Source organism: Schistocerca cancellata, chromosome 9, assembly GCF_023864275.1.
Source record: "Schistocerca cancellata isolate TAMUIC-IGC-003103 chromosome 9, iqSchCanc2.1, whole genome shotgun sequence".
NCBI classification, from domain to species: Eukaryota; Metazoa; Arthropoda; class Insecta; order Orthoptera; family Acrididae; genus Schistocerca; species Schistocerca cancellata.
Window position 1 is genome coordinate 420,792,149 of NC_064634.1, and position 11,858 is coordinate 420,804,006.

At 44.0% G+C, this 11,858-nt stretch overlaps 1 non-coding gene across 1 annotated transcript; it reads left to right on the top strand.

The window, feature by feature from the left end:
* The first annotated feature begins 7,467 nt into the window (after positions 1 to 7,467).
* Trnas-cga (transfer RNA serine (anticodon CGA)) lies at positions 7,468 to 7,542 on the top strand. The gene has a single exon. It is a non-coding gene; the product is annotated as a tRNA-Ser (tRNA).
* Positions 7,543 to 11,858: the final 4,316 nt, after the last annotated feature.

Genomic DNA, 11,858 nt, shown 5'->3' on the forward strand with positions numbered 1-11,858 from the left:
TCACTGATGATGGTTTTTATTGACCGACGAGAGCTGAGAACTTTGCCCAGCCCATGACAATTGTTACTTTGCGACATCGGCATTCTGTAACAATTCCCTACACCATATGGCATAGCAGTTGTAAGTAACCTTCTTTTGGCATGAAATTACAAACCTTATTTTATTAAATACAGGGCATACATAAAGTCCAGGAACACTTTCAATTATTTATTGCACAAGAACCAAACAGTGTGCAGATATCATACATATTCCATTTTGAAGAGAAACCCTGAAAGGTTTTTTTCCCATGTATACCGCTACAGCACAGTTTGGTAATTTGCCAATATTCAGCACTAGTCACAAACATGGTGAGTTCCAGTGCAGAGCGAGCTTTCCGTGTGTTGGAGTTCGACAAAAACAAGTGTGCTACAGCAATTCAATGGATGTTTAGAAGCAAGTACGGTAAGAAGCCACCAACAAGGAAGGCCATTTACCACTGGCACAACAAATTCATTACAACACGTTGCTTGTGCTTGGCAAAGAGAAGCAGGTGTCCAAGTGTGAGTGAAGTGAATGTGGAGCACGTACGAGAGACATTCATAAGGAGTCCAAAGAAATCAGTGGTTCACATACTGAATGCTTGTAAGAACACTTCAGGGTTTCTCTTCAAAATGCAATATGTATGACATCTGTACAATGTTTAGTTCTTGTGCAATAAATCATTGAAAGTTTTCCCTGACTATGTACACCCTGTATGTATATGCCCATTCTTTTTGGGGCATATGGGATCCATACCTAGTTTCCTAACTCTATGAGTAATATTTTCTTCCTAGTTTAAGTCTTGTCATTCAGTAATTTAAGATATCTCAGATAACTTTATTTCCCCATTATCAAAGCATTAATTTATAAAATTCTGTGTACAGACATACACCAGAAGATGCAACTAAAATGTTGCAAAACTAGTTGTGTGGGTTTCTAATCAACTTAATTAACTACAGCTACAGTGGACTATTGGACTTTTCATTCAGGTTTATATTTTAATAGTTTTAACACCTCTTTTAAATACCTGTTGTACTACATGACTTGTCAATCTACATGGATTCATTCCCAAAGTGACATGGGTTCTTGACAAGGGAGAAAAGACAGTGCATAGTGCTGCCTGTTAATTGGAACACCGGTGGTAGGTTGCGACCAGGTGCTCCACTTTGTAGTCAGTACCAGGCCAGAAGATGCACCCATGTGACAATTGTTTAGTATAGAAGGCTTCCCAATGAACTTGATGTCACAAAGTGAGAACCTCCCTCAGCTTGGGAATCACAGCCCTGAGGAGTGCCTTTTCTGTTGAGAAGAGAATGATACCATCCAACAGAGAAAGATGATGATGGAAAGTGTATAATTTCTGCAACGGGTCAGATTCCCATAGCAGCAGACAGTCAGGCCACCCGGATCATACCTGCACAAATGTGTTTAAGCACTGGGTTTGCAGCTACCATTTTTGCAATCGTGGAGCTGGTAATGGGGAGACAATCAAAAGGCTGTTGTGCTTCTATACCCAGTTGAAAAGGTAACAGTTCTTTCTGATCAAACCATGGATCACACTCAAATGTACAGTCGAGACAATGCGCCCATATATGTGCACGGAAATGGATATTGTAATATACCTTGATGAAAGTAAGGCCCAACACTGAACGCAATGAGTGGTTTTCTCAAGTAAGGCAACTGAAGGGTGTAACAATGAAACTAAAGATTTATGATTTGTGACTAAGTGGAATTTTGTACCTTCTAAAAATACATGAAATTTCCAAATTTTCTGATACCATAAATGATCACAAGGTCTTCTTTTTTTATCTGTGAATGGTTCTGCTTAACTGTACTGAGCTTTTTGGACACAAAAGTGATAGATTGCTCATGGTCATCCGCATGGCAGTGGGCGAGAACTGCCCTCATCCCATTCTGCGATGCATTTGTCACCAAGACTAAATGTCTACCATGTCAGAAGGTCACACAGTAAGACAGAGTGTGATGCTTAGGATTATCAAAATATATCCATTTATCATCACTTGACGCTATTTGAAGGCGAAATGGCTCTTTTTTTTTATGGCGAGCAGCGTTTCGTAAGTGAACTTTCAATTTGCTTGCTGTCTTTTATTCAGTTTGTGCGGAACCCATTTTCCCACTTTCGGCACCTTTCCTATAGCTTTCAACTAAATAGAAACGGCTTTCTGTGTCACATTCAATTGTTCTGCAAGTTCCTGTTGAGTTTAAGTATAATCTTCATCTTCATTCAATAAGGCCTGCAATTCGTTGTCTTGAAACTTTTTCTGTGGTGTTTTGCACTCATCATTTCTCATGTCAAAATCACCACTTTCGAATTTTTTGAACCACTTGAAACACTGTGTTTTCTTAAGAGCATGTTTGCCAAAAGCTTTGAGAAGTATTTGATGTGATTCTGCAGCAGTGTTCCTCAAATGATAGCAGAAAACCAATACTGTCCACCAAAGGCACAAGATATGACATGTTTACAGGTCTGAAACAGATGCTGATGGACGAAACTTGGGTGACTGTGTGTTGACATTTGTTGTCAGCCATTACAGGAAGCAGGTGGCACTGCACCCACCGTCTCATGGCCCCTACATTGATGGCTAGCACCATCTATAGGGAAATTCCGGTTTCGTACTTCTACACCTGGTATGTGCCATGCAACTGTCACACACCCTAAACTCTCAGAAAACAAATTCAAAAATTCTAAGCACAAGGAATGTAGAGCTGAATAAGGAATGTAGAGCTAGACGATGGGTAAGCTGGCCAGTGCAGAAGGATAAGTCCAAATGGGAATAGACGTGTGAGGAGTCAGAACGTAATGAGAGTACTCCAGTGTTACGGCAGAAGAGGTCGAGTTGATTATCAGCCAAGATGGCGCCTCTCTGACAGGTCCTGGGAGAATCCCAAAGGGGATGATGCATATTAAAGTCACCAAGTTGAAGAAATAGGGGAGGTAGCTGTCCAATAAACTGAAGGAAGTCTGCCCTGTTGACATCAAATGAAAGAGGGACATAAATGGTACAGAGGGGAAAAGTCAGATGAGGAAGGAAAAGGCGAACTGAAACAGCTTGAAGATGGGTAGTCAGGGTTGACTATGAATGTCATCCCGTATGAGCAGCATGACGCCTGCATGAGATGGAACGCCAACCGCTGGGGGAAGGTCAAAATGAACTAAGAAGAAATGTGGAAGCTCAAAGCGGTCGTGAGGATGCAATTTTGTTTCCTGAGAGCAGAGTACAAGGGGACGCTGTGACGCTAAAAGCAGCTGTACATCCTTTTTGTGGGACCAAAGGCTGTGAACATTCCATTGGAGGAAAACCATGATGACTAAGAAATGAAAGGGTGTCACCTCAGTGGCTGCCAAGTGACAACCCGTGAAGACTCACTGCAGGAAAGCAGGATTTCACAGGACCAGCATTGGCATCAATACCTTTCTGAATAATTAACAGATTTACCACTGCGAAGGACTGGCTGTTTTAAGTATGTGAGAGCATGAGAAACCGTGGTGCAGTTGGAAGGATCTTTGAATCATTAGGCTCATTCCATTTATGTTCCATAGACTTTGATTGTGAAGATGATTAGCTCATTGTGAGAAACTCCCCCATGATTGCTAGCACCTCTGATGGCGCACTCCTTACAACTGGTGTCCCCCTTCACAAGGGGGCACACCCGACTAAGATGACTGTTCAAACCTCAGGTCACACCTCCTGAACACCTGACAGAGGGACCAATCAGCAATTTGGGAAGGTAGCAGCTCAGGCAATCACCCCTCCCTGGGCCTGGCCTGTACCAGGGGGTACGTGAAACTACAAATTATGCATTACACAGTCACCTGTAATGCGTCAGACATGTGGGCCGGCCCTCAGGAGCACACAGGGAGGAAGAAGAAAAAAAGGAACCACAAATGCCAAATCAGAGAAATGAGAGGAGAAAGAAAACAAAGAAAGGAAAGGGGAATGAAAAACTGTGGAGAGACTGCTCTTATGTCAGTGACAGACAATGCAGAGCATTCCCAATAACACCCCAAACATGTTTCCCAAGGGAGGTGAAAAAGAATAGCGAGAGGATACACATGCAGCACAGAAGGGAAAAGATGCTGCAAAGGCTGGGGCCCTGTGGTTAGCCAAGCACAGAGGGGCATGACTGAAGTGCCTGCACATTGTCTTTGTTGTTGTGGCAGCCACTAGGCTTGTCCATTGCAGCCACGTTTCCTGGTTTGCACCGTGTGGACTTCCTTGTCACTTGGTAAGTCTGTTGCTATGTGCCATTGTGGGTCAGTATCAATTATGGCAACATCCTGTCATGCTTTGATTCGGTGCCTGCCACATGGGAGACCTCGAAAGATTGAGCCATGTCCAACACTTTGCCCAACAACACAGCTTCACATTGAAGTGCCCTCTGACAATCTTCCTCATTGGGTATGAGGCAGGCAATTGTGTAACAAACAATGGAGTCAGAATAGGACTGACTGGAGCTTTTAGCAATAAAGCGGTACTTACAACTTAAGATACTGGAACACCAGCATCCAAGCCCGATATGATTGAAATAGTTGCTTGCAGCACTGGTAAAACTCTGCATGAGCAGCAGTAACTTGAGTGCACTTCTGGTGACAAAAAACTACACATTTCATCAAAGGAAAGTGAGGTCAGTTCCTGCAAGGTGGTCAGCTGGCAACTGACACATGCAAAGAAAAATCCACAAAAACAAAGCCTTACAAATGTTCTGGTCTTGCACCCAAAATGCAAATAAGTGCTGGTGGAGCTTTTTTCTTAAGTTTCCTAATCTTCAGCACAACTGTCCAATGGCAGAAATGGCGGCAGATGCAATGGAGATGGTGGAGTCTGCACAGAGTTTTTCCAAAGTGGCTGCTAATAGAAAACAGACTGAAGGACCTCCTCCATATAGAAGTTACATGAACACAGTCACTAAAGTTGAGCACACAAAAGTTCTTCTTGTTGTCACTTTTGTTTTAACTCTGAGGCAATAAGAAACTCGGTTAACAGATATTGACAACCTTTTTATTTGAGTCACAGCATGACAGTGTAACAAACTATACAACCATTTAGTGATTCATACAATAGAGATGGGACAGAGCCAGTGCACAACAACATAAAGGGTATTCATCTGCTAGGGGCCACTGGCTTCCTGTCACAGGCATCTGAGGCACCACTCACCGTCAGTGGCCTCTTGTAGAAATGCCTGGAGCTGTTGAACAGTGCAGTACTTGAATGAGTTGCACACCACAGCAGTAGTGGTAGGTGTTTAGTTATGTGTGGTTTACTACAAAATTGTTCTTAAAAGTAGGGCTCAGAAAAAAAATGACCCACCACCTTCTGTATGGGTTATGTTCCAGGTGCACATTTTTTGAAAGTTTGTTCCAATCTTTACTAGGTGTTTTTGGTCACTCTTCAGGCGTACCATGAAAATCAATATGTCACAGCACACTCCTGACTTCAACAGATTCCATGTGCATCCACCACTAGGAAGTGCACATGGTATGTGCTGAGGTCTCTTAGTGTTCCAGGAGACCAATGAGGAACTCAGTCTTCATTTTAGGGCATTTCCACTAAAAGAGAGCAGTCTGCCATCATCTGAGGCTGCTTCATCCGACTGAGTCTCGAATTCACTTCCCACATTCTGTGAGCACACTGGGCATGTGGAATGAGACGGCTGAGTGCAGTCGACAGACCAGAGAAGTACCACGCCAACTGTGCAGAACCAGTGGTCTGCCTTGAACAGGAGAGGCAGGAGGTTCCCTGGCTGTGGAATGGATACGCAGCCTGAGTTTGTGTTGGACCGCAGCTGATCACATCAACACCTGGAATACATTGGATAGGACTGTCCCAGCAGCCAAGGTGTGGAAAGAAGGTTTGTGGAGGGAGCAGCTCACAGAGGAGGAAATCATTGGCTGGGGGAGTATGGCGACAATTCCTATGCAAGTCTGCTACTACCATCAAGGTCCATGCTAAAGAAGACTATACCAGGTGAGCACATTTTTTGAACTGATTTAAATTGTGGTTGCTCAGCTGCATTGTGTGAAATGGAAAAAATGGTTATAACTCTGCTTCTAGTTTTGGTGGCATGTTGTGTGAGCAACACCTATTAACATTCAAAATTGAGTACCACTGTGTCAGCTATGTTTAAGCTGTGGCTCTAAGCTCTGTTTGGTTAAACCAGTATATTATTCTGAAAGGTTCAGAAGATGTAGCGTCTTGATCAGTAGTGCAGCTCAGTCTCTCATAGCGAAGACTTATTTATGAGTTTATTCTTGCTTCCGTGTTTAATAATGAGCTTTTGATGGTTACCAAAACTGCGATGCTATTATATGCCGTGTGTTAACTGGACTTTCTCATGTTGAGCCTTGTCTGTGTGGCATTAATAACTTGTTCTGCTAATTATGTTGTCCTTGTTGGTGAGCAAATTTGGCCTGAATTAAGAAATTAGTGGAATTGTCTCAAATGTTAATGAACTTTTATTGGTCCCTCATTTAATTCTGAAGTGCGAAATTACCTTGTAAACTTGGAACACACCTACCATTTGTTTGTTTTGTTTTACAGCATAAAAAAAACTGGGGTCATATGCACCCACGTCAAAACTGTAGAACAGGAAGATAAAGAGAGGACTTAATAATGACTACATGTCAATTCCAACTACGGAAGAGGAGACAGCTAAAAACAGGGATGTGGAGAAAGGTCTATAAAATACGGCACAGAGTCACAGAGGTCCAGAACTAAAACTTAAATGGCCTTCGCCATACTCCTACAACAGATAAAAAGTAAAACATGCTCGACAGCCAGTGCATCGTTCACTGAACGACCGATAACTCACACAGCAAACACAAATGGGGACATAAAGGATTAAAAAAAGGACATTCTGTCAGGAAGTGATGGACAGTCAAAAGCTGAGCACTATGTTCACAAAGTGGTGAGAGAGCACCACTTAAAAATGGTGATGGCTAAAAAGACAGTAACCAATATGCATCCTACTTAAAATGATCTCCTCACAGCAAGAGTGCTGAGAGGAGGTCGTCCAAGCCGGTGGGAGAGGCTTAATAACCTGGAGCTTGTTCCCGTCAAAGGAGGACCAGTTGTGATGCCAAAGTGACACCACCTGCTGACAGATGGCAACACAGATATCCAGAATGAGATTTTCACTCTGCAGCGGAGTGATTGCTGATATTACCTCCTGGCAGATTAAAACTGTGCCGGACCGAGACTCGAAATCGGGACCTTTGCCTTTCGCGGGCAAGTGCTCTACCAACTGAGCTACCCAAGCATGACTCACACCCCATCCTCACAGCTTTACTTCTGCCAGTACCTCATCTCCTACCTCCCAAACTTTACAGAAGCTCTCTTTTGAACCTTCGCAGGAGAGCTTTGTAAAGTTTGGAAGGTAGGAGATGAGGTACTGGCAGAAGTAAAGCTGTGAGGATGGGGTGTGAGTCTTGCTTGGGTAGCTCAGTTGGTAGAGCACTTGCCCGCGAAAGGCAAAGGTCCCGAGTTCGAGTCTCGGTCTGGGGCACAGTTTTAATCTGCCAGAAAGTTTCAACACAGATATCGTCACAGGGAAGGGAATGTAAGAACTGGCAGGCTGAGGTACGAGGACTGCAGCCTCGGCAGCAGCAGCAGCAGCAGCCGCCTGATTTCCTGTCAGACCAACATGACCGAGAACCCACATACACATCACAATGGCTCCATCAAGAGTGAGCAGCTTTCCTGGAACCGTTGCACTAAGGGAGGGATGGTGTACGGCATACAGAGGCTTTGAAGGGTGCTGAGAGAGTCTGAGCAGATGACGCAATTGAGAAGCCTCTGCCACCGGGCCAGATGTACTGCGTGGTCCGACACAGGTCTGAGCTCTGCTGTAAATACTGAGCACTGTTCTGGAAGTATAAAAAAAAAAATGGTGCAAATGATGAAGGCACACCCAACACCACGGTCAGTCCAAGAGCCATCAATGTTCGCAAAGGTACTACCACAAAGTTCGTGAAACTGGAGGGGAGAGAGCAAGGCTGGAGTAGTGTCCTTAGGAGTGAGTGAAAGCCAAGGTGAACACGGGCCGCTGCACGAAGCCAAAGTGGTGAACGGTTTGCAACCACCAGGAAAGTTGCAGGTAGCTTGAAGTTAAGCTGCCAGAGCAAGAGCCCAAAGCAAGCTCCAGTAGGTAACAGAGAAGAGGGTCACACCCCATACTGGCCATAAAAGGAGTCATCGAAGAACGAGGCATAGGCTGAGTGGCCACGTATGGCAGACAAACAGTATGCCTATCAGCTGAGGAGAAGGTCATGGTGGTAGGGCGGCGGCAGTTCAGCAGCTTCTGCATACAGACTCTCAATTGGGCTAGTGTAAAAGGCGCCAATGGCCAAACATATGCAATGATGGTGGATAGTATAGAGACAGCGTGAGAGGAATAGATGTGCATATGCATAAATTTAACATCCAAAGTCTAGTTTTAAATGGAAAAAGGGTCCAGTGCAAATGGAGAAGGGTGGTACGATCTGCTTCCCAGAAAGTACCATTCAGGACATGTAGGACACTGAGGGACTGCATACAGTGGCCTGCCAGGTAAGACACACGGGGACGACCAAGAGTGTTCCCAGTCAAGCATGAGCCTCAGGAATTTTGTAGTTTCAATGAACAAAAGAGCAAAACACCCAAGATGTAAAGATTTGTGGAAGAAACCAAAAGCCCCACCAGAAATTCATACAAATGGTTTTGTCAGTGGAAAAATGGAAGTCATTGTCGATGTTCCACGAGTAAAGATGATTGAGACATTGCAGAGGGTCCCAATCAATGAGACAAGTCTGTGGAGTACTGTGATAAATGGCAAAATCGTCAACAAAAAGGTTACCGGAGATGCCTGGCAGGAGATAGGCCATTATAGGGTTAATGGCGACAGGATCATGAGACAAAGCATTTTCCTGGTTAAAGATGTCCGACTAAGCAAAGTCCACATTTACTTTGACAACTCTGTGTTTTAAAAATTCTTGAAGGAAACAGGGCAGGCAGCCATGGGAGCCCCACATGTAGAGAGTACGGAGGATACCAGTCCTTCCGTAGGTGTTACAGGCTTTCTCCAAATCGAAAAACACGGCCACAATCTGGGATTTCTGCAGAAAACCAATAATGACATGGGTGGTCAAAGTGACAAGATAGTCAACTGCAGAATGGCACGCTCTAAATGCTCACTGTGCAGTGGTTAGTAAATTGCAAGACTCGAGCCACCATACCAGCCGGGCACGAATCATATGTTCCATCACCCTGCAAGCACAGCTGGTGAGAGGAATGGGGCGGTAGCTAGAATGAAGGTGTTGGTCCTTATCGGGCTTAGGTATGGGTACAGCAGTGGCTTCACACCAGTGTCTGGCAAACATGCCCTCTTCCCAGATGTGGCTGTATGTATTAAGCAGAAAGAGTTTGCCCGCAAGAGAAACATGCTGCAACATCTGAATGTGAACAGCACCTGGCCTTGTGGTGGAGGATCGGGATGAAGTGAGAGCATAATCTTGCTCCCTCATAGTAGAGGCAGCATTGTAACACTCATGATTCTGAGAAGAACAGGGTTGGTTGGTTGGTTGGTTAGTTGGTTTAAAGGCGGGAAAGGGACCAAACCATGAGGTCATCAGCCCCTTGTTCCTAACAAAATACCAGGTGTACCAGTATGAATTGAGCGTTAAGATACAAATGTGTTGATAGGGAACATTTGTTGTGAACGAGCCTTAATTTTTTTTTTTTTGTTTTGTTTGGTTGGTATGACATCTGTCAAAGATATTTAGTATACATCAAGTCATGGAACAAACAACATCATATGTTTTCATCATGTTAACAATGTCAAATTTTGTACCAGATAGAGGTGATTTGCGGAAAGCATTAATTTTTTGTTTTCATTCGAAAAAAAGTGCTGCAGAGTCGCATCGAATGCTTGTCGAGGCATATGCTGATCATGCTCTATCAGAAGCAACATGCAAAAGATGGTTTCAATCGTTCAGAAATAATGATTTTGATGTAAGAAATGAAGAAAGTGGAAGACCAACAAAAAAGTTCAAAGACGCCGAATTACAAGCAATATTGGATGCAGATGATACTTCGAGTCAGAAGCAAATGGCAGCAATGCTACATGTTGCACAACAAACAATTTCTGACCATCTGAAAGCTATGGAAAAGATCCAAAAGTGCCACATGAATTGAATGAAAGACAGATGGCTCTTGGACTGACCGTGGTGTTGGGTGTGCCTTCATCATTTGCACCAATTTTGGTTCAATGACATGAAAGAAAATCAATTTTGCATCAAATTGTTACTGGCGATGAAAAATTGATTTATTTTAAGAATCCTAAACGGGAAAAATCATGGGTTAATCCAGGACAACCATCAACATCGACTGCAAAACCAGATCGATTCGGCAAGAAGACAATGCTCTGTGTTAGGTCGGATCAGAAAGGTGTGGTGTATCATGAGCTTCTAAAACCTGGTGAAACTGTGAATACTAATCACTACAGACAACAAATGATCAATCTGAACTATGCATTGATCAAAGAAAGACCAGAATGGGCCAGAAGACAGGGCAAAGTAATTTTTTTACACGACAATGCACCTGCACACAAAGCAAAACTGGTTCAGGATACAATCAAAACACTTGGCTGGGAGCTGCTACCCCAACCGCCGTGTTTGCCAGACTTGGCCCCTTCAGACTACCATTTGTTTTCATCAATGGGACATGCATTGGCTGAGGAACACTTCAATTCCTATCAAGAAGTCAAAATTTGGGTGTCTGATTAGTTTGCTTCAAGAGACGAACATTTATATTGGCGTGGTGTCCACAAATTGCCAGAAAGGTGGTCAAAATGTATAGTAAGCAATGGTCAGTACATTGAATAAAATGTTTTTACTTTTCAATTCAAAATTAGTGTTTCATTTTCACAAAAATCGCTCATTTCATACCGGTACACCTGGTAGTGCCACAAGTTTGAGAATAAAACAAACGAAACATATAACACAAAACGGAAAGAAAGGAAAAGCCACTAGAACAAAGGGAAGGCAATGAACACTAAAAGGAACAAAAGAGGACAAGAAAACAGAGACGCTAGAAACAGAAGAGAGTAAAACACGAAAGCAGATTACAGTGGCTGGCCAACCACGAGAACAAAAAGGGAAAGCCAGCCACTCTGCAGCACATTAAAACCTCCACCCCAAAGGCACTAGGGTGGAAGAGACAGAGGGACAAAGGACATGTGCTAAAACTTACATAGAATTATAAAACCCACTCTCACGGATAAAACATAAAACTGAAGCTGCTGTGGAGGCATTGTCGCCCACCACCGAAGGCAAGGTGCTAGAAAAGTTAAAATAAACTGCCGCCAAGCGGCTAAAAGTGGGCAATCCAGCAAGAAGTGGACGACTGTCATTTGGGAGGCACAGAGACACTGAGGTGGGTCCCGGCAACAGAGTAGGTATCCATGCATTAGCCACATATGGCCAATTCGACACCAGCAGAAGACAAATGATTCCCTGCGAGAGGCCCGCATGGAAGACTTCCACACTTTCATAGTCTCCTTAATGACACACAGTTTGTTATGCATGCTGTTATGCCATTCTGTCTCCTAAAGCCAGAAAACCCTGTGGTGTACGACAGAACGCAGGTCAGCTTTGGAGATGCCTATCTCCAGAAGCAGTTTCCGCGTCGCCTGTTTGGCCAGCCTGTCGGCAAGTTCGTTGCTGAGGATTCCGACGTGTCCTGGGGTCCACACGAACACACGGAGCGGCGGGACTGTTCCAGGGCATAGATGGACTCTTGAATGGACGCTACCAGAGGGTGGCAACGGTAGCACTGGTTGATAGC